This window comes from Triticum urartu, chromosome 6 (genome assembly GCF_003073215.2).
Source record: "Triticum urartu cultivar G1812 chromosome 6, Tu2.1, whole genome shotgun sequence".
Taxonomy (NCBI): Eukaryota; Viridiplantae; Streptophyta; class Magnoliopsida; order Poales; family Poaceae; genus Triticum; species Triticum urartu.
In genome coordinates this window covers 449526963-449549945 of record NC_053027.1, presented here as the reverse complement: position 1 = coordinate 449549945, position 22983 = coordinate 449526963, and positions in this window count along the sequence as shown.

Sequence of the window (22983 nt, the reverse complement as noted above, 5' to 3'; positions counted from 1 at the left end):
AGATTACGTTATGCCCAAACCCTAACCATATCGGTCCTACCGAGTTGCATGTCAGTCCCACTGAAAATCTCTAACGGTCACTAGGTTTACCTTTTCGGTCCGACCGAGTTTGTTGATTCGGTCCCACCGAGATTGGAAAACTGTGTGTAACGGTTGGATTTTGTGTGGAGGCTATATATACCCCTCCACCTCCTCTTCATTCATGGAGAGAGCCATCAGAACACATACACAATTCCAACTCATATGTTCTGAGAGAGAACCACCTACTCATGTGTTGAGACCAAGATATTCCATTCCTACCATATGAATCTTGATCTCTAGCCTTCCCCAAGTTGCTTTCCACTCAAACCTTCTTTCCACCAGATCCAAATCCTATGAGAGAGAGTTGAGTGTTGGGGAGACTATCATTTGAAGCACAAGAGCAAGGAGTTCATTACCTACACACCATTTGTTACTTCTTGGAGAGTGGTGTCTCCTAGATTGGCTAGGTGTCACTTGGGAGCCTCCGACAAGATTGTGGAGTTGAACCAAGGAGTTTGTAAGGGCAAGGAGATCGCCTACTTCGTGAAGATCTACCGCTAGTGAGGCAAGTCCTTAGTGGGCGATGGCCATGGTGGGATAGGCAAGGTTGCTTCTTCATGGACCCTTCGTGGGTGGTTGCTTCTTCGTGGACCCTTCGTGGGTGGTTGCTTCTTCGTGGACCCTTCGTGGGTGGAGCCCTCCGTGGACTCGCGCAACCATTACCCTTCGTGGGTGGATCCCTCCGTGGACTCGCGCAACCATTACCCTTCGTGGGTGGAGCCCTCCGTGGACTCGCGCAACCGTTACCCTTCGTGGGTTGAAGTCTCCATCAACGTGGATGTAGGATAGCACCACCTATCCGAACCACGGGAAAAACATCCGTGTCTCCAATTGTGTTTGAATTCTCCAAACCCTTCCCTTTACATTCTTGCAAGTTGCATGCTTTACTTTCCGCTGCCAATATACTCTTTGCATGCTTGCTTGAATTGTGTGATGATTGCTTGACTTGTCCTACAATAGCTAAAATCTGCCAAGAACTAAAATTGGGAAAAGGTTAAGTTTTTATTTGGTCAAGTAGTCTAATCACCCCCCCTCTAGACATACTTTCGATCCTACAAGTGGTATCAGAGCTTTGGTCTCCATTTGCTTTGATCTCCATAGCTTTTGGTGGTCATAGCCTTGGTTTCACAACCTAGGAGAGTATGGCGTCTAGCGAGGGAAATTATCACCGTAGAGGTCCTTACTTTGATGGTACTAATTTTGCTAGTTGGAAGCATAAAATGAAAATGCATATTCTTGGACATAACCCCGCCGTTTGGGCTATTATATGTGTTGGTTTGCAAGGTGACTTCTTTGATGGGAAAGAGCCAAACCGTGAAGCTACCGTGGATGAGTTGAAGATGTTGCAATACAATGCTCAAGCTTGTGATATTCTCTTCAACGGATTGTGCCCCGAAGAATTCAACAAAATCAGCCGTCTTGAGAATGCAAAGGAAATTTGGGACACTTTGATTGATATGCACGAAGGTACCAACTCCGTCAAGGAATCCAAGTTGGATGTGCTTCAAAGTCAACTTGACAAGTTCAAAATGAAGGATGGTGAAGGTGTCGCTGAAATGTACTCTAGGCTTGCTATCATCACAAATGAGATTGCCGGCTTAGGAAGTGAAGAGATGACCGATAGATTCATCATCAAGAAGATTCTAAGAGCCTTGGATGGAAAATATGATACCGTGTGCACATTGATCCAAATGATGCCCAATTACAAAGATCTCAAGCCAACGGAGGTGATTGGAAGAATTGTTGCTCATGAGATGTCACTTAAGGATAAAGAGGAACTTCACAACAAATCAAGTGGTGCCTACAAAGCCTCATGTGAAGCCCCTAAATCATCAAGTGAGAAACAAAACTTCAATGAAGAATTGAGCTTAATGGTGAAGAACTTCAACAAGTTCTACAAGAGTAGAAGCAAAGATAGAAGCTTCAAGTTAAGGTCCTACAATGACAAAAGATCTTCTAGTCGAGAGCGAAACTGCTATAGTTGTGGAAGACCCGGACACTATTCCAATGAGTGTACGGTTCCCTACAAGAGAAGAGAAGATTCTCCAAAAAGAAGAAGCAAAGAATCACCACCAAGACAGAGAAGGAGTAGAGATGATCGTTATGAACGAAGATACTCACGGAGAAGCAAGGATTCGGAAAGGAAGGAAAAATCATCAAGGAGCTACACAAAACGAAGACATCAAGCTCATGTTGGTGAATGGGTATCCGGCTCTGACTCCGACAGCCACTCCGAGAGAAGTTATCACTCCGACTCCGAAGATACTCAAGATGAAGGTGTTGCCAGTCTAGCACTTGTGTCAACCAACTCCTACGACATATTTGAGTCACCAAATGAAGGAATTGGAAGATGCTTCATGGACAAAGGTCCTAAGGTAACACACCCCGAGTATGTTGATTTCAATAGTGATGAAGATGACTTGTTAGGTGATGATTTGCTTGTTGACAACTCTAGTGATGAATACTATGATGAAACGTCAATTAATCATGCTAATCAAGATAAAACGAATGACAATGATAAGGAGAAGATTGAGGCTCTAACTAAAGAACTAAACACTCTTAAGTTAGCTCATGAAACTATCTTCGAAGATCATCGAGAACTTTTAAGAGCTCATGAGAAATTACGCTTTGAAAAGCTCAATCTTGAGCAAGAGCATGAGTTCTTAAAAGCAATAAATGATGATCTCCACAAGAAAAGTTCTTCTTACATTGCCAAGCGTTTACTCTTATCCACTTACATGCCTCAAGTCAAGTCTAGTAACAAGAACAAGAAAGATTCTTCCTCTAGCAGTAACAATGATCATGCTAAATCCAATATTGTTGCTTCTAGTAGTTCTCTTGATTCCACTAATGATTCTCTTAGCCAAGTTACACTTGAGCAAGAAAATAGCTTATTGAAGGGAATTATAGAGAAAGGAGTGTACAAAAGCCTTTCTGGGAGTAAGCAATTCAAGGAAATTGTGCGCAAGCAAGGAATGCACCGGAAGAATCAAGGTGTTGGTTTTGAACGAAAGTTCAATGCCAATGGAGTTGAGTGGGAAGAAGATCAATACGCCAAGACAAAGTTTGTTCCTCAACAAGAGAAGTATGATACTTGTTTCAAGGGGACACAAGCTCAAGATGATCTTCCACCACAAGACTACAAGCAAAAAGGCAAGGACAAGCTTCAAGAGGAAATTGATGCATTTGAAGAAGCTCCTAAGACCTTAGTCAAGTGGATTCCCAAGACTACTTCAAGTTCCACTTCATCAAGTACGACTACAACTCCAAGGATTCCCATCAACATGGTGTGGATCCAAAAGAAGAAGAACTAGAGAGTTCTTGAGGGTGACTCCGCCAACATACTTCACTCTTATCATTTTGGCAAGAACAAGTGCAATCAACTTCCACATCTTGCACTAGTTCAAGGAGTCACAAACCCTCTTGTTGGTAAGACAAGGGACAAGGTAACCTAAAAGTTTTCATGGACATCATCTTGTGTGTGCATCACTCTATGGATATCCTTGTTTGTTCCTTGTGGGACTAACCCATGTAGGTATTGAAAGTGCAATTCACTCAAATGGATAGCTCCAAGTGATCTACATCAACATTGAGCATCCACATCTTCAACATCTACATGAAGTCATCATCGACAAAACCCGAGGTTAGTTCATCCCTCTAAGGGGGGATATCACATCTAGGGGGAGCTTTACTCTAAGACTTGAGCTAAAGCAACTCTAAAGATGTGAACACAACAATGCTTTATGTAAAAGTGGTAACCCCACTTGAGCTTAAACGATGAGTATGACCTATGATCAAGTGTTCTCACTTGACTCCTAAGTCAATATACTTATATATAGATGACCTTGTCATCGCAAATTGCTTGATAGATGCTAGAATTGGTTGTGCATGCCTTGTCACATATTTCATTTGCCATCTTATTGTGTGAGCATGCTGGTTGCATATTTTACTCATTCGAGGACATCCACTTGTTGTTTTGATTGTTTGGTTTTATTTCCTTTTGCCAAGTGGATGGACAAGAATGCCTAAGAACCTCCTCTAGCTATCTATGCTTTTCTCGTCTCAAACTCTATTCATGCTACATCACAAAATTTGATCAAGTCAGATTCGAACCACTCTGTGTGAGGAGCGCTCGGAGTCCCCAATTTGTCATAGACTTAAACTTCCAAAACCTCTTTATGATTCTCGGTCTGACCGATACCCTACTTTCGGTCCTACCGAGATCATTAAGGTGATCTAGGTTTTCGATCTTGGTGCAACCGATTTGAACCATTCGGTCACACCGAGTTGCAACAACTGTATACAGTTTTGCATCTCGGTGCCACCGAGTTGTTCCACTCGGTCACACCGACAGGGTCGGGCTATATATAGTCACGGGAAAAAATTTGGAAATTTCTCCGAACCCCTTCGCCCGCGTGATAGCCTGCTCTGCCAACTTGGTCTCCGGATCGTCTCCTCGCCGCCAGCCGCCTCCAGTCGCTGGTCTCCGTCGCCGTCAACGGAAATTCAACCCCGCCGTTGCCGCCGTAGCGAGTCTCCGCCGAACTAGGGTATGGACTCGATCTTTGTGCTATTCCCCAATCCGATTCTTAGCACATTGTGATCATCATGATTCTTGCCACGTTTGTTAAACTTCTATCCAGTCAATGAACTCGTAGATTAGGTTTAATTCGAAAATTTTAGGGTTAGGTTTCCGCCGAAACCATCTCGGACCCACCGAGTTGAAAAACTCGGTCCCACCGATTTGGCTTATGCCATTGCACAAGTGAGACTCAGTCTGACCGAGAATTACTTATCGGTGTGACCAATTTTGGAACTCTGTGAAACCCTAGCAGTCTCGGTGCCACCGAACTGTGACTCGGTCTGACCGAGTTCACTAGTTTAGGTGCCAAAACTGCTTCGGTATCACCGAGTTTAGAAATCGGTAGATCCGAGATGCTTTCAGTGGGAAACTAAAACTAAGTTTTTGAATTATTCTTTTGCAAAAATCTCTGCATTTTGTGATGCTTATCCACTCTATCTCATCTATAACCTATTCACAGGGTCAGCAGTCAGAGTTTGCATCATGTCAGACCAAAGTGATAGCTAGAACTTGTCAGAGCAGCAAGTGCAGATGAGTGAGGGCACTAGTCCCTCAAGTTCTTCAGATGAAGGCAGCAGGAGCACCCCTAGCAATCTGCCTAAAGCTGCCACAAGACAGAGAAAGAAGAGAACCTCAGACTCAGAAGATGAGGATTATGTGGCAGAAGAGGAAGCAACTTCCAAGAGAGTTGAGCCAGCATAGGGCATAAAACCAGGGATGAAGATCAAAAGGCCAGCAGGCAGGCAGCCTATGTCAAAGGCCAGAGCTTCAACTGAGAAGCCCACTCCCATTGAGCCAGTTGCTGCTGAAGGCAAGAAGAGGAAAGAAAGGGTGAAGAAAACTGTAGCCAGAGTTCTTGGCAAGGCTTCCATCATGGAAGATGAGGAGGAAGAAGAAGAGGTAGCTGCACCAGCACCTAAGGCACCCAAGCTGATGGGTGATGCCATAAGAACAGGGGCAGCTGCTTCCAAGGCCAAGCCAGCTCCAAAGCCAAAGCCAAAGAGGAACACAAGAAGCATCCCAGCTACTGAGAAGAACAAGGCCCCAGTGCCTGAAGCTGCAGATGAAGAAGAAGAAAATGTTCTTAGAAAGATCAAGCCTGAGTGTCGACTTAGCACTATGCATTTTCTAGGAACTTTTTGGTAACTTGTTGCCAAAGGGGGAGAAAATGTATAGATCATAGGCTTCGAGAGAGAGTGTTGCTTTTATTCTCTCTTGTTTTATTTTGTGGTTTTTCGAACTTTGTTTGCTTTTGTGTGAGATACTATGTCATTGCTCGTGAGACATTGATGATCATGTGTTTGATCATAACCTACACTTAATGTTTGCTTAATATTATCATCTTATCTATATTATGTGATCATTCACTATTCTTGGTGATGAGTGCATGTATTTCATCCTTATCATTTTAAGCGCTCCACCAAGATGTATGTGACATGGAAGAGTAACCCATGACTCTAACTCTTTGTGCATTTGCAGTCCAAAGCAAATTTTAAATATGCACAAATTTAGGGGGAGCTCTTACTTGTCACATACTTCTCAAAGCGACGATATATTTCATGCTTATTATCATTTGTCGAAGCTTTGATCTATATGTTGTCATCAATTACCAAAAAGGGGGAGATTGAAAGTGCAACTATCCCTAGGTGGTTTTGGTAATTCATAACAACATATAGCTCATTGAGCTAATGCTATTCCAAGATGACTATTTCAGGAAAGCTCAATGATTGTCATGGCATGGATGTGAAAGTGGAACCCTCAAAATGCTAAGGACAAAGGATTGGCTCAAGCTCAAAAGCTCAAGACCCTTCATTTTATATTTTAGTGATCCAAGATCACATTGAGTCTTTAGGAAAAGCCAATACTATCAAGGAGGGATGAGGTGTTGCTTAATGAGCCTCTTGCTTCATGTGCTTAGTGATATGCTCCAAAACCCTCAACTACTTTCCCATATCCACATATGACCTAAACCCTAAGCCAAACTCGGTCCTACCGATTCTTTCTATCCGGCGCCACCGAGTTTCACTTGTCATAAGCCACTGCCAAACCCTAGCAATTCGGTTCTACCGATAGGGATCTCGGTCTCACCGAGATGGGATTGCAAACTCTCTGTTTCCCTTTCGTAACTTTTCGGTCTCACCGAAAGAGCGAATCGGTCCCACCGAGATTGCAGTGTAAACTCTTTGTTTCCTTTTTGTAACTTTTCGGTCTCACCGAAAGAGCAAATCGGTCCCACCGAGTTTACCTGACCAACTCTCTGGTTAGCTTATTACCAAACTCGGTCTCACCGAGTTTGTGTAATCGGTCTCACCGAGATTACGTTATGCCCAAACCCTAACCATATCGGTCCTACCGAGTTGCATGTCAGTCCCACCGAAAATCTCTAACGGTCACTAGGTTTACCTTTTCGGTCCGACCGAGTTTGTTGATTCGGTCCCACCGAGATTGGAAAACTGTGTGTAACGGTTGGATTTTGTGTGGAGGCTATATATACCCCTCCACCTCCTCTTCATTCGTGGAGAGAGCCATCAGAACACATACACAATTCCAACTCATATGTTTCTGAGAGAGAACCACCTACTCATGTGTTGAGACCAAGATATTCCATTCCTACCATATGAATCTTGATCTCTAGCCTTCCCCAAGTTGCTTTCCACTCAAACCTTCTTTCCACCAGATCCAAATCCTATGAGAGAGAGTTGAGTGTTGGGGAGACTATCATTTGAAGCACAAGAGCAAGGAGTTCATTACCTACACACCATTTGTTACTTCTTGGAGAGTGGTGTCTCCTAGATTGGCTAGGTGTCACTTGGGAGCCTCCGACTATTGGAAATATGCCCTAGAGGCAATAATAAAAGCATTATTATTATATTTCCTTGTTCATGATAATTGTCTTTATTCATGCTATAATTGTGTTATCCGGAAATCGTAATACATGTGTGAATAACAGACACCAACATGTCCCTAGTAAGCCTCTAGTTGACTAGCTCGTTGATCAACAGATAGTCATGGTTTCCTGACTATGGACATTGGATGTCATTGATAACGAGATCACGTCATTAGGAGAATGATGTGATGGACTAGACCCAATCCTAAACATAGCACAAGATCATATAGTTCGTTTGCTAGAGTTTTCCATTGTCAAAGTATCTTTTCCTTAGACCATGAGATCGTGTAACTCCCGGATACCGTAGGAGTGCTTTGGGTATACCAAATGTCACAATGTAACTGGGTGACCATAAAGGTATACTACGGGTATCTCCGAAAGTGTCTATTGGGTTGACATGGATCAAGACTGGGATTTGTCACTCCGTATGACGGAGAGGTATCACTGGGCCCACTCGGTAATGCATCATCATAATGATCTCAAAGTGAACAAGTGTCTGGTCACGGGATCATGCATTACAGTACGAGTAAAGTGACTTGCCGGTAACAAGATTGAACGAGGTATTGGGATACCGATGATCGAATCTCGGGCAAGTAACATATCGATTAACAAAGGGAATTGCATACGGGGTTGATTGAATCCTCGACATCGTGGTTCATCCGATGAGATCATCGTGGAGCATGTGGGAGCCAACATGGGTATCCAGATCCCGCTGTTGGTTATTGACCGGAGAGTCGTCTCGGTCATGTCTGCTTGCCTCCCGAACCCGTAGGGTCTACACACTTAAGGTTCGGTGACGCTAGGGTTGTGAAGATATGTATATGCAGAAACCCGAATGTTGTTCGGAGTCCTGGATGAGATCCCGGACGTCACGAGGAGTTCCGGAATGGTCCAGAGGTAAAGAATTATATATAGGAAGTGCTGTTTCGGCCATCGGGACAAGTTTCGGGGTTATCGGTATTGTACCGGGACCACCGGAGGGGTCCCGGGGGCCCACCGGGTGGGGCCACCTGTCCCGGGGGGGCACATGGGCTGTAGGGGGTGCGCCTTGGCCTACATGGGCCAAGGGCACCAGCCCTACTAGGCCCATGCGCCTAGGGTTTCCATGGGGGAGGAGTCCAAGTGGTGGAAGGCACCTCTAGGTGCCTTGGGGGGGAGGGAATCCTCCCCCTGGCCGCCGCACCTAGGAGATCAGATCTCCTAGGCTGCGCACCACCCCCCCTTGGCCCTCCTATATATAGTGGGGGAGAGGAGGGATTTCATACACCAGCCCCTGGCGCCTCCCTCTCTCCCCGTTACGTCTCTCTCTCGTAGTATAGGCGAAGCCCTGCTACTGTGACGCCCTGCATCCACCACCACGCCGTCGTGCTGCTGGATCTTCATCAACCTCTCCTTTCCCCTTGCTGGATCAAGAAGGAGGAGACGTCTCCCGTCCCGTACGTGTGTTGAACGTGGAGGTGCCGTCCGTTCGGCGCTTGGTCATCGGTGATTTGGATCACGTCGTGTACGACTACATCATCACCGTTCTTTCGAACGCTTCCGTGCGCCATCTACAAAGGTATGTAGATGCATCCAATGACTCGTTGCTAGATGAACTCCTAGATGATCTTGGTGAAATGAGTAGGAAAATTTTTGTTTTCTGCAACGTTCCCCAACAGTGGCATCATGAGCTAGGTCTATTCGTAGTTCTTCTTGCGCGAGTAGAACACAATGAGTTGTGGGCGTAGATTTGTCAACTTTCTTGCCGTTACTAGTCTTTTCTTGCTTCAGCGGTATTGTGGGATGAAGCGGCCCGGACCAACCTTACACGTACGCTTACGTGAGACCGGTTCCACTGACTAACATGCACTAGTTGCATAAGGTGGCTGGCGGGTGTCTGTCTCTCCCACTTTGGTTGGAGCGGATTCGATGAACAGGGTCCTTATGAAGGGTAAATAGAAGTTGAAAAATCACGTTGTGGCTTTAACGTAGGTAAGAAGATGTTCTTGCTAGAACCCTAAATCAGCCACGTAAAACTTGCAACAACAATTAGAGGACGTCTAACTTGTTTTTGCAGCAAGTGGTTTGTGATATGATATGGCCAAAGTTGTGATGAATGATGAATGATCTATATGTGATGTATGAGATGTTCATGCTATTGTAATAGGAATCACGACTTGCATGTCGATGAGTATGACAACCGGCAGGAGCCATAGGAGTTGTCTTTATTCTTTTATATGACCTGCGTGTCATCGAGAAACGCCATGTAAATTACTTTACTTTATTGCTAAACGCGTTAGCCATAGTAGTAGAAGTAATGGTTGGCGAGCAACTTCATGGAGACACGATGATGGAGATCATGGTGTCAAGCCGGTGACAGGTTGATCATGGAGCCCCAAGATGGAGATCAAAGGAGCTATGTGATATTGGCCATATCATGTCACGTTTATTATTTGATTGCATGTGATGTTTATCATGTTTTTGCATCTTGTTTACTTAGAACGACGGTAGTAAATAAGATGATCCCTCATAACAATTTCAAGAAGTGTTCTCCCCTAACTGTGCACCGTTCCTAAAGTTCGTCGTTTCTAAGCACGCCGTGATGATCGGGTGTGATGGATCCTTACGTTCACATACAACGGGTGTTGACGAGCCTAGCATGTACAGACATGGCCTCGGAACACATGCAAAACACTTGGGGTTAACTTGACGAGCCTAGCATGTACAGACATGGCCTCGGAACACAGAAGACCGAAAGGTCGAGCATGAGTCGTATAGAAGATACGATCAACATGAAGATGTTCACCGACGTTGACTAGTCCGTCTCACGTGATGATCGGACACGGCTCTAGTTAACTCGGATCATGTAATACTTAGATGACTGGAGGGATGTCTAATCTAAGTGGGAGTTCATTAATAATTTGATTAGATGAACTTAATTATCATGAACTTAGTCTAAAATCTTTGCAATATGTCTTGTAGATCAAATGGCCAACGTAGTCCTCAACTTCAACGCGTTCCTAGAGAAAACCAAGCTGAAAGACGATGGCAGCAACTATACGGATTGGGTCCGGAACCTGAGGATCATCCTCATAGCTGCCAAGAAAGATTATGTCCTACAAGCACCGCTAGGTGATCCTCCCGTCCCACAGAACCAAGACGTTATGAACGCTTGGCAGACACGTGTTGACGACTACTCCCTCGTTCAGTGCGGCATTCTTTACAGCTTAGAGCCGGGGCTCCAAAAACGTTTTGAGAGACATGGAGCATACGAGATGTTCGAAGAGCTGAAAATGGTTTTTCAAGCTCATGCCCGGATCGAGAGATATGAAGTCTCCGATAAGTTCTTCAGCTGTAAGATGGAGGAAAATAGTTCTGTCAGTGAGCACATACTCACTATGTCTAGGTTACATAACCTCTTGTCTCAGCTGGGAGTTAATCTCCCGGATGACGCGGTCATTGACAGAATCCTCCAGTCGCTTCCACCAAGCTACAAGAGCTTTGTGATGAACTTCAACATGCAGGGGATGCAAAAGACCATTCCTGAGTTGTTCTCAATGCTGAAATCAGCGGAGGTAGAAGTCAAGAAGGAACATCAAGTGTTGATGGTCAATAAAACCACTAAGTTCAAGAAAGGCAAGGGTAAAAAGAACTTCAAGAAGGACGGCAAGGAGGTTGCCGCGCCCGGCAAGCAAGCTGCTGGGAAGAAGCCAAAGAATGGACCCAAGCCCGAGACTGAGTGCTTTTATTGCAAGGGAAGCGGTCACTGGAAGCGGAACTGCCCTAAGTACTTAGCGGATAAGAAGGCCGGCAAAACAAAAGGTATATGTGATATACATGTAATTGATGTGTACCTTACTAGTGCCCGTAGTAGCTCCTGGGTATTTGATACCGGTGCAGTTGCTCACATTTGTAACTCAAAGCAGGGGCTGCGGAATAAGCGGAAACTGGCAAAGGACGAGGTGACGATGCGCATCGGGAATGGTTCCAAGGTCAATGTGATCGCCGTCGGCACGCTGCCTCTGCATCTCCCTTCGGGATTAGTTTTAAACCTTAATAATTGTTATTTAGTGCCAGCTTTGAGCATGAACATTGTATCGGGATCTCGTTTAATTCGAGATGGCTACTCATTTAAATCCGAGAATAATGGTTGTTCCATTTTTATGAGAGACATGTTTTATGGTCATGCTCCTATGGTGAATGGTTTATTCTTTATGAATCTCCAACGTGATGCTACACATGTTCATAATGTGAGTACCAAAAGAAGTAAGGTTGATAATGATAGTCCCACATACTTGTGGCACTGCCGCCTTGGTCACATAGGTGTCAAACGCATGAAGAAGCTCCATGCAGATGGACTTTTAGAGTCTCTTGATTATGAATCATTTGACACGTGCGAACCATGCCTTATGGGTAAAATGACCAAGACTCCGTTCTCAGGAACAATGGAGCGAGCAACTGACTTATTGGAAATCATACATACTGATGTGTGCGGTCCAATGAGTGTTGAGGCCCGCGGTGGCTATCGTTATGTTCTCACTCTCACTGATGATTTAAGTAGGTATGGGTATATCTACTTAATGAAACACAAGTCTGAAACCTTTGAAAAGTTCAAGGAATTTCAGAGTGAGGTTGAAAATCAACGTGACAGGAAAATCAAGTTTCTACGATCAGATCGTGGAGGAGAATACTTGAGTCATGAATTTGGCACACACTTAAGAAAATGTGGAATAGTTTCACAACTCACGCCGCCTGGAACACCTCAGCGTAACGGTGTGTCCGAACGTCGTAATCGCACTCTATTAGATATGGTGCGATCTATGATGTCTCTTACCGATTTACCGCTATCTTTTTGGGGCTATGCTTTAGAGACTGCCGCATTCACTTTAAATTAGGGCTCCGTAGAAATCCGTTGAGACGGACACCGTATGAATTATTGTTTGGGAAGAAACCTAAGCTGTCGTTTCTAAAAGTTTGGGGATGCGATGCTTATGTCGAAGAAACTTTCAAACCTGAGAAGCTCGAACCCAAGTCGGAAAAAATGCGTCTTCATAGGATACCCAAAAGAAACTATTGGGTACACCTTCTACCTCAGATCCGCGAAGGCAGATCTTTGTTGCCAAGAATGGGTCCTTTCTAGAGAAAGAGTTTCTCTCGAAGAAGTAAGTGGGAGGAAAAGTAGAGCTTGATGAAGTATTACCTCTTGAACGGCAAATGGCGCGACCTTCCAAAGGAAAATGTTCCTGAGGTGCCTGCACCGACTAGAGAGGAAGTTAATTATAATGGATCAAGATACTTCTGATCAAGCTCCTACTTGAGATCGAGGTCCACAAAGGACACGTTCCGCACCAGAGTGTACGGCACCCTGTCTTGGATCATTGTTTGTAGACAACGTGAACCTTCGAACTATGAAGAAGCGATGGGATGGCGGCGCCCGGATTCCGACAAATGGCTAGAAGCCATGAATCCGAGATTAGGATCCATGTATTGAAAACGAAGTATTGGACTGACTGGACTTGCCCGTTGAACGACGAGCCAGAGAATAAAATGGATCTTTAAGAAGAAGACAGACGCGGATGGTAATGTGAACCATCTATAAAGGCTCGGCTTGTCGCTAAGGTTATCGGACAAGTCAAGGTGACTACGGTTACTACGATGACTTTCTCAACCGGTAGCCGAAGCTAAAGTCCGTCCGAATGTTTAGCAATTGCCGCATTCTACGATTATGATATGGCAAATGGACGTCAAAACGGCATTCCTTAATGGTTTCCTTAAGGAAGAATGTATATGATTGCAGCTGAAGGTTTTGTCGATCCTAAGATGCTAACAGGTAGTGCAAGCTCATCGCCTCGATTTATGGGCTGGTGCAAGGCATCTCGGAGTTGGAAACATTCGCCTTTGATGAGATGAATCAAAGTGTTTGGGTTTACACAGACTTATGGAGAAGCCTGCGTTTACAAGAAAGTTGGTGAGCTCTGTAGCATTTCTCATTTATATGTAGATGACATACTGTTGATGGGAAATGATATAGAACTGGACAAGCCATTCAAGCCCTTACTTGATAAGAGTTTTTCAATGAAGGACCTTGGAGGAGCTGCTTATATATTAGGCATCAAATCTATAGAGATAGATCGATACGCCTCATAGGTCTTTTCACAAAGCACATACCTTGATAAGATATTGAAGAAGTTTCAAATATGATCATTCTAAGGAAGGGGTTCTTACCTGTGTTACAGGTGTGAAATGAGGCTCAGCTCAATGTCCGACCACGGCAGAAGAAATAGAAGAGATGAGTGTCATTCCCTATGCCCTCAGCATAGGTTCTATTATGTATGCCATTGCTGTTACCAGACCTGATGTAAACCTTGCCGTAAGTTTGGTAGGCAGATACCAAAGTAATCCCGGCAAGGAAACACTTGGACACGCGTCAAGAATATCCTGAAGTACCTAAAAAAGGACTAAGGAGATGTTTTCTCGTTTATGGAGGTGAACGAAGAGCTCGTCGTAAAGGGTTACGTCGACGCTAGCTTCGACACAGATCTGGATGACTCTAAGTCACAAACCGGATACGTGTATATTTTGAATGGTGGGGCAGTAAGCTGGTGCAGTTGCAAGCAAAGCGTCGTGGTGGGATCTACATGTGAAGCGGAGTACATGGCAGCCTCGGAGGCAGCGCATGAAGCAATCTGGATGAAGGAGTTCATCCACCGACCTAGGAGTCATACCCAATGCGTCGGGGTCGATCACTCTCTTCTGTGACAACACTGGAGCTATTGCCACTTGCCAAGGAGCCCAGGTTTCACAAGAAGACAAGGCACATCAAGCGTCGCTTCAACTCCATTCGTGAAAATGTTCAAGATGGAGACATAGAGATTTGTAAAGTACATACGGACCTGAATGTAGCAGATCCGTTGACTAAACCTCTCCCTAGAGCAAAACATGATCAACACCAGAATACCATGGGTGTTCGATTCATCACAATGTAACTAGATTATTGACTCTAGTGCAAGTGGGAGACTGTTGGAAATATGCCCTAGAGGCAATAATAAAATGATTATTATTATATCTCCTTGTTCATGATAATTTTCTATTGTTCATGCTATAATTGTATTAACCGGAAACCGTAATACATGTGAATACATAGACCACAAATTGTCCCTAGTAAGCCTCTAGTTGACTAGCTCGTTGATCAACAGATAGTCATGGTTTCCTAACTATGGACATTGGATGTCATTGGATAACGAGATCACCATCATTAAGGAGAATATGGATGTGATGGACTAAGACCCCAATCCTAAACATAGCACAAGATCGTATTGTTCGTTTTGCTAGAGTTTTCCAATGAAAGTATATTATGTCCATTAGGAGCCATGAGATCGTCGTTAACTCTCCGCTATACCGTGACGGCAGTTCTTTGAGGTGATACGTCGTAAACATCATCAACGCCTAACTGATGAGTGCACGTAGTAAGAGGGTATGACTACGGTGTTGATCGTCCGATATACCAAACGTCACAACGTAACTGTGGACCATAAAGGGTTGGACTCATAGCTACCTGGTAGTACTTCTGTGCAAGTGCTCTGTGGCTGTATGGACGGATGCAATGCACTGGGATCTTGTCCACTTCGCGTATGACTGGGACAGTCATCAGGTAATCATCTAGCCACTCGGTAATGCTCTGATCATAATGACGCTCAAAGTGACCAAGTGTCTGGTCACGGGATCATGCATTACGGTACGAGTAAAGTGACTTGCCGGTAACGAGATTGAACGAGGTATTGGGATACCGACGATCGAATCTCGGGCAAGTAACATCCGATTGACAAAGGGAATTGCATACGGGGTTGATTGAATCCTTGACATCGTGGTTCATCCGATGAGATCATCGTGGAGCATGTGGGAGCCATCATGGGTATCCAGATCCCGCTGTTGGTTATTGACCGGAGAACGTCTCGGTCATGTCTGCATGTCTCCGGAACCCGTAGGGTCTACACACTTAAGGTTCGGTGACGCTAGGGTTATGAAGATATGTGTATGCAGTAACCCGAATGTTGTTCGGAGTCCCGGATGAGATCCCGGACGTCACGAGGTGTTCCGGAATGGTCCGGAGGTAAAGAATTATATATAGGAAGTGTTGTTTCGGCCATCGGGACAAGTTTCGGGGTTATCGGTATTGTACCGGGACCACCGGAGGGGTCCCGGGTCCGGGTGGGGCCACCTGTCCCGGGGGGCCACATGGGCTGTAGGGGGTGCGCCTTGGCCTAGATGGGCCAAGGGCACCAGCCCCAAAGGCCCATGCGCCTAGGGTTCCACTTAAAGGAAGAGTCCAAGTGGTGGAAGGCACCTCTAGGTGCCTTGGGGGGGAGGGAAACCTCCCCTTGGCAGCCGCACCTAGGAGATTAGATCTCCTAGGCTGCGCACCACCCCCCCTTGGCCCTCCTATATATAGTTGAGGAGAGGGAGGACTTCATACACCAGCCCCTGGCGCCTCCCTCTCTCCCCGTTACGTCTCTCTCTCGTAGTATAGGCGAAGCCCTGCTACTGTGACGCCCTGCATCCACCACCACGCCGTCGTGCTGCTGGATCTTCATCAACCTCTCCTTCCCCTTGCTGGATCAAGAAGGAGGAGACGTCTCCCGTCCCGTACGTGTGTTGAACGCGGAGGTGCCGTCCGTTCGGCGCTTGGTCATCGGTGATTTGGATCACGTCGTGTACGACTACATCATCACCGTTCTTTTGAACGCTTCCGTGCGCCATCTACAAAGGTATGTAGATGCATCCAATGACTCGTTGCTAGATGAACTCCTAGATGATCTTGGTGAAACGAGTAGGAAATTTTTTGTTTTCTGCAACGTTCCCCAACACCGACAAGATTGTGGAGTTGAACCAAGGAGTTTGTAAGGGCAAGGAGATCGGCTACTTCGTGAAGATCTACCGCTAGTGAGGCAAGTCCTTCGTGGGCGATGGCCATGGTGGGATAGACAAGGTTGCTTCTTCATGGACCCTTCGTGGGTGGTTGCTTCTTCGTGGACCCTTCGTGGGTGGTTGCTTCTTCATGGACCCTTCGTGGGTGGAGCCCTCCGTGGACTCACGCAACCATTACCCTTCGTGGGTGGAGCCCTCCGTGGACTCGCGCAACCATTACCCTTCGTGGGTGGAGCCCTCCGTGGACTCGCGCAACCGTTACCCTTCGTGGGTTGAAGTCTCCATCAACGTGGATGTAGGATAGCACCACCTATCCGAACCACGGGAAAAACATCCGTGTCTCCAATTGCGTTTGAATTCTCCAAACCCTTCCCTTTACATTCTTGCAAGTTGCATGCTTTACTTTCCGCTGCCAATATACTCTTTGCATGCTTGCTTGAATTGTGTGATGATTGCTTGACTTGTCCTACAATAGCTAAAATCTGCCAAGAACTAAAATTGGGAAAAGGTTAAGTTTTTATTTGGTCAAGTAGTCTAATCACCCCCCCCCTCTAGACATACTTTCGATCCTACATCCACTCATCGACCGCTATCCAGCATGCATCTAGAGGCTATGGTGTTGATGTAGAAGCCCTCCGTGATAGATGCCCCCTCCGGCGGAGCTCCGGAACAGGCCCCAAGATGGGATCTCGTGGATACAGAAAGTTACGGCGTGGAATTAGGGTTTTGGCTCCGTATCTGATCGTTTGGGGGTACGTAGGTATATATAGGAGGAAGGAGTACGTCGGTGGAGCAACAGGGGGCCCACGAGGGTGGAGGGCGCGCCTGAGGGGGGCCCCGGGGGGGGGGGGGGCCCCGGGGGGGGGGGGGGGTAGGCGTGCCCCCTACCTCGTGGCCTCCTATTTTGTGTCTTGACGTAGGGTCCAAGTCTCCTGGGCCTTGTTCGTTGAGAAAATCACGTTCCCGAAGGTTTCATTCCGTTTGGACTCCGTTTGATATTCCTTTTCTTCGAAACCCTAAAACAGGCAAAAAAACAGCAATTCTGGGCTGGGCCTCTGGTTAATAGGTTAGTCCCAAAAATAATATAAAAGTAGATAATAAAGCCCAGTAATGTCCAAAACAGTAGATAATATAGCATGGAGCAATCAAAAATTATAGATACGTTGGAGACGTATCAAGCATCCCCAAGCTTAATTCCTGCTCGTCCTCGAGTAGGTAAATGATAAAAACAGAATTTTTGATGCGGAGTGCTACTTGGCATAATTTTAATGTAATTATTCTTAATTGTGGTATGAATATTCAGATCCGAAAGATTCAAGACAAAAGTTCATATTGAAATAATAATACTTCAAGCATACTAACTAAGCAATTATGTCTTCTCAAAATAACATGGCCAAAGAAAGTTCACCCCTACAAAATCATATAGTTTAGTCATGCTCCATTTTCGTCACACAAGAATGCTCTCATCATGCACAACCCCGATGACAAGCCAAGCAATTGTTTCATACTTTAGTAATCTCAAACCTATAAACTTTCACACAATATATGAGCGTGAGCCATGGACATAACACTATGGGTTGAATAGTATATATAATGAGGGGGGTTATGTAGAGAAGACAAAAAGGAGAAAGTCTCACATCAACGAGGCTAATCAATGGGCTATGGAGATGCCCACCGATTGATGTTAATGCAAGGAGTGGGGATTGCCATGCAGCAGATGCACTAGAGCTATAAATGTATGAAAGCTAAACAAAAGAAACTAAGTGGGTGTGCATCCAAATTGCTTGCTCACGAAGACCTAGGGCACTTGAGGAGGCCCATTGTTGGAATATACAAGCCAAGTTCTATAATGAAAATTCCCACTAGTATATGGAAGTGACAAAACAAGAGACTCTCTACCATGAAGATTACGGTGCTACTTTGAAGCACAAGTGTGGCAAAGGATAGTAACATTGTCCCTTCTCTCTTTTTTCTCTCACTTTTTTGGGCCTTCTCTTTTTTATGGCCTTTCTCTTTTTTTATAATTCCTTACTTGGGACAATGCCCTAGAAAATGATGATCATCACACTTCTATTTATTTACAACTCAATGATTACAACTCGATACTAGAACAAAAGATGACTCTATTTGAATGCCTCCGGCGGTGTACCGGGATATGTAACGGACCAAGAGTGAGATTTATGAAAGAATTATGAACGGTGGCTTTGCCACAAATACTATGTCAACTACATGATCATGCTAAGCACTATGACAATAATGAATGTGTCATGATAAACGGAATGGTGGAAAGTTGCATGGCAATATATCTCGGAATGGCTATGGAAATGCCATAATAGGTAGGTATGGTGGCTGTTTTGAGGAAGATATAAGGAGGTTTATGTGTGAAAGAGTGTATCATATCACGGGGTTTGGATGCACCGGCGAAGTTTGCGCCAACTCTCAATGTGAGAAAGGGCAATGCACGGTACCGAAGAGGCTAGCAAGGATGGAAGGGTGAGAGTGCGTATAATCCATGGACTCAACATTAGTCATAAAGAACTCACATACTTATTGCAAAAATCTACAATTCATCAAAAACCTCGGTACTACGCGCATGCTCCTAGGGGGATAGATTGGTAGGAAAAGACCATTGCTCGTCCCCGACCGCCACTCGTAAGGAGGACAATCAAATAACACCTCATGTTTCAAATTTTTTACATAACGTTTACCATACGTGCATGCTACGGGACTTGCAAACTTCAACACAAGCATTTCTCAATTTCACAACTACTCAACTAGCATGACTTTGATATTATTACCTCCATATCTCAAAACAATCATCAAGCATCAAACTTCTCTTAGTATTCAAAACACTCATAAGAAACTTTTACTAATCTTGAATACCTAGCATATTAGGATTTTAAGCAAATTACCATGCTATTTAAGACTCTCAAAATAATCTAAGTGAAGCATGAGATATCAATAGTTTCTATAAAACAAGTCCACCACCATTCTCTAAAGGATATAAGTGAAGTACTAGAGCAAAACTATATAACTCAAAAGATATAAGCGAAGCACATAGAGTATTCTAGCAAATTCCAAATCATGTATGGCTCTCTCTAAAGGTGTGTACAGCAAGGATGATTGTGGTAAACTAAAAGTAAAGACTCAAATTATACAAGACGCTCCAAGCAAAACACATATCATGTGGCGAATAAAAATATAGCTCCAAGTAAAGTTACCGATAGAAGTAGACGAAAGAGGGGATGCCTTCCGGGGCATCCCCAAGATTTGGCTTTTAGGTGCCCTTAGATTATCTTAGGGGTGCCATGGGCATCCCAAGCTTAGGCTCTTGCCACTCCTTGTTCCATAATCCATCAAATCTTTACCCAAATCTTGAAAACTTCACAACACAAAACTCAAAGTAGAAAATCTCATGAGCTCCGTTAGCGAAAGAAAACAAAAGACCACTTCAAGGTACTGTAATGAACTCATTCTTTTATGTATATTGGTGTTAAACCTACTGTGTTCCAACTTCTCTATGGTTTATAAACAATTTACTAGCCATAGATTCATCAAAATAAGCAAACAATACACGAAAAGCAGAATCTGTCAAAAACAGAACAGTCTTTAGTAATCTGTAGCTAGCGCAAGATCGGGAACCCCAAAAATTCTAAAATAAATTGCCGGACGTGAGGAATTTATCTATTAATCATCTACAAAAATAATTAACTAACTATCACTTCCCAAATAAAAATCGTAGCAGTTCTGTGAGCGCTAAAGTTTCTGTTTTTTACAGCAAGTTTAACAAGACTTTCCCCAAGTGTTCCCAACGGTTCTACTTGGCACAAACACTAATTAAACACAAAAAACACAACCAAAACAGAGGCTAGATAATTTATTTATTACTAAACAGGATCAAAAATCAAGGAATAAAATTGGGTTGCCTCCCAACAAGCGCTATCGTTTAACGCCCCTAGCTAGGCATAACAAACAAGGATAGATATAGGTATTGCCATCTTTGGTAGGCAATCCATAAGTGGCTCTCATAATAGATTCACAAGGTAATTTAATTTTATTTCTAGGAAAGTGTTCCATGCCTTTCCTTAATGGATACTGGAATCTAATATTTCCTTCCTTCATATCAATAATTGCACCAATCGTTCTAAGGAAAGGTCTACCAAGAATAATAGGACATGAAGGATTGCAATCTATGTCAAGGACAATAAAATCTACGGGCACATAATTCCTATTTGCAACAATAAGAACATCATTAATTCTTCCCATAGGTTTCTTAATAGTGGAATCCGCAAGGTGCAAGTTTAGAGAGCAATCATCAAAATCACGGAAACCTAACAAATCACACAAAGTCTTTGGAATTGTGGAAACACTAGCACCCAAATCACATAAAGCATAGCGTTCACGATCTTTAATTTTGATTTTAATAGTTGGTTCCCATTCATAATAGAGTTTTCTAGGGATAGAAACTTCCAATTCAAGTTTTTCCTTCATAAGATTGCATCAAGGCATCAACGATATGTTTAGTAAACGCTTTATTTTGACTATAAGCGTGAGGAGAATTTAGCACGGATTGTAACAAGGAAATACAATCAATCAAAGTGCAATTTTCATAGTTAAATTCCTTGAAATCCATAATAGTGGGTTTAGCAACATCTAGGGTTTTAATTTCTTCAATCCCACTTTTATCAAATTTAGCATCAAGATAAAAAAATCCGAATTCTTGGAACGCCTTCTAGGTAAAGGTGGATCATATTCAGTCCCATCATTATCAAGATGCATATTGCAAAACAAATATTTAATAGGGGACACATCAATATCTTTTAGATCTTCATCTTTATTTTCATAGGAACTAGAAGAACGCGCTCTTATAAAGGCATCTTTCTTAGCACGCATCCTAGTGGTTCTTTATTTGCACTCATCAATGGAAATTCTCATGGCTTTGAGAGACTCATTGATATCATGCTTAGGTGGAATAGATCTAAGTTTCAAAGAATCAACATCAAGAGAAATTCTATCAACGTTCTTAGCCAACTCATCAATCTTAAGTAATTTTTCTTCAATCAAAGCATTGAAATTCTTTTGCGAAGTAATAAATTCTTTAATATTAGATTCAAAATCAGAGGGCATCTTATTATAATTTCCATACGAATTGTTGTAGGAATTACCATAATTATTAGAGGGATTACTAGGATATGGCCTAGGATTAAAATTTCCTCTGTACGCATTGTTACCAAAATTGTTCCTACCAATAAAATTCACATCCATAGATTCATTATTATTCTCAATCAAAGTAGACAAGGGCATATCATTAGGATCATAAGAAACACTCGTACTAGCAAATAATTTCATAAGTTCATCCATCTTTCCACTCAAAACATTAATTTCCTCTATCACATGCACCTTTTTATTAGTAGATCTTTCAGTACGCCATTGAGAATAATTAACCTTAATATTATCTAGGATTTTAGTAGCTTCTCCTAAAGTGGTTTCCATAAAAGTGCCTCCCGCAGCCGAATCTAAAATATTTCTATAAGCAAAATTCAATCCGGCATAAACATTTTGTATAATCATCCACAAATCTAAACCATGAGTAGGGCAATTATGTATCATTAATTTTATTCTCTCCCAAGCTTGTGCAACATGTTCATTATCAAGTTGCTTAAAATTCATAATATCGTTTCTAAGAGAGATGATCTTAGCGGGAGGAAAATACTTAGAGATAAAAGCATCTTTGCACTTGTTCCATGAATCAATACTATTTTTAGGCAAACATGAAAACCTAGCTTTAGCACGATGTCTAAGCAAAAAAGGGAATAGCTTCAATTTAACAATATCATTATCCACATATTTCTTCTTTTGCATATCACACAAATCAACGAAGCTATTTAGATGGGTAGCGACATCTTCACTAGGAAGGCCGGAAAACGGATCTTTCATGACAAGATTCAGCAAGGCGGCATTAATTTCACCAGATTCAGCATCGGTAAGAGGAGCAATCAGAGTGCTAATAAAATAATTGTTGTTGGTATTGGTAAAGTCACACAATTTAGTGTTATCTTGAGCCATCGTGACAAGCAAGCAATCCAACACACAAGCAAACAAAAAGCAAGCGGGAAAAAAGAGGCAAATAGAGAAAGAGAGGGAGGATAGAGAGAGAGGGCAAATAAAACGGCAAGGGTGAAGTGGGGGAGAGGAAAACGAGAGGCAAATGGCAAATAATGTAATGCGGGAGATAAGGGTATGTGATGGGTACTTGGTATATTGACTTTTGCGTAGACCTCCCCAGCAACGGCGCCAGAAATCCTTCTAGCTACCTCTTGAGCACTGCGTTGGTTTTCCCCGAAGAGGAAGGGATGATGCAGCAAAGTAGCATAAGTATTTCCCTCAGTTTTTGAGAACCAAGGTATCAATCCAGTAGGAGGCTACGCGCCAGTCCCTCGTACCTGCACAAAACAAATAAATCCTCGCAACCAACGCGATAAGGGGTTGTTAATCCCTACACGGCCACTTACGAGAGTGAGATATGATA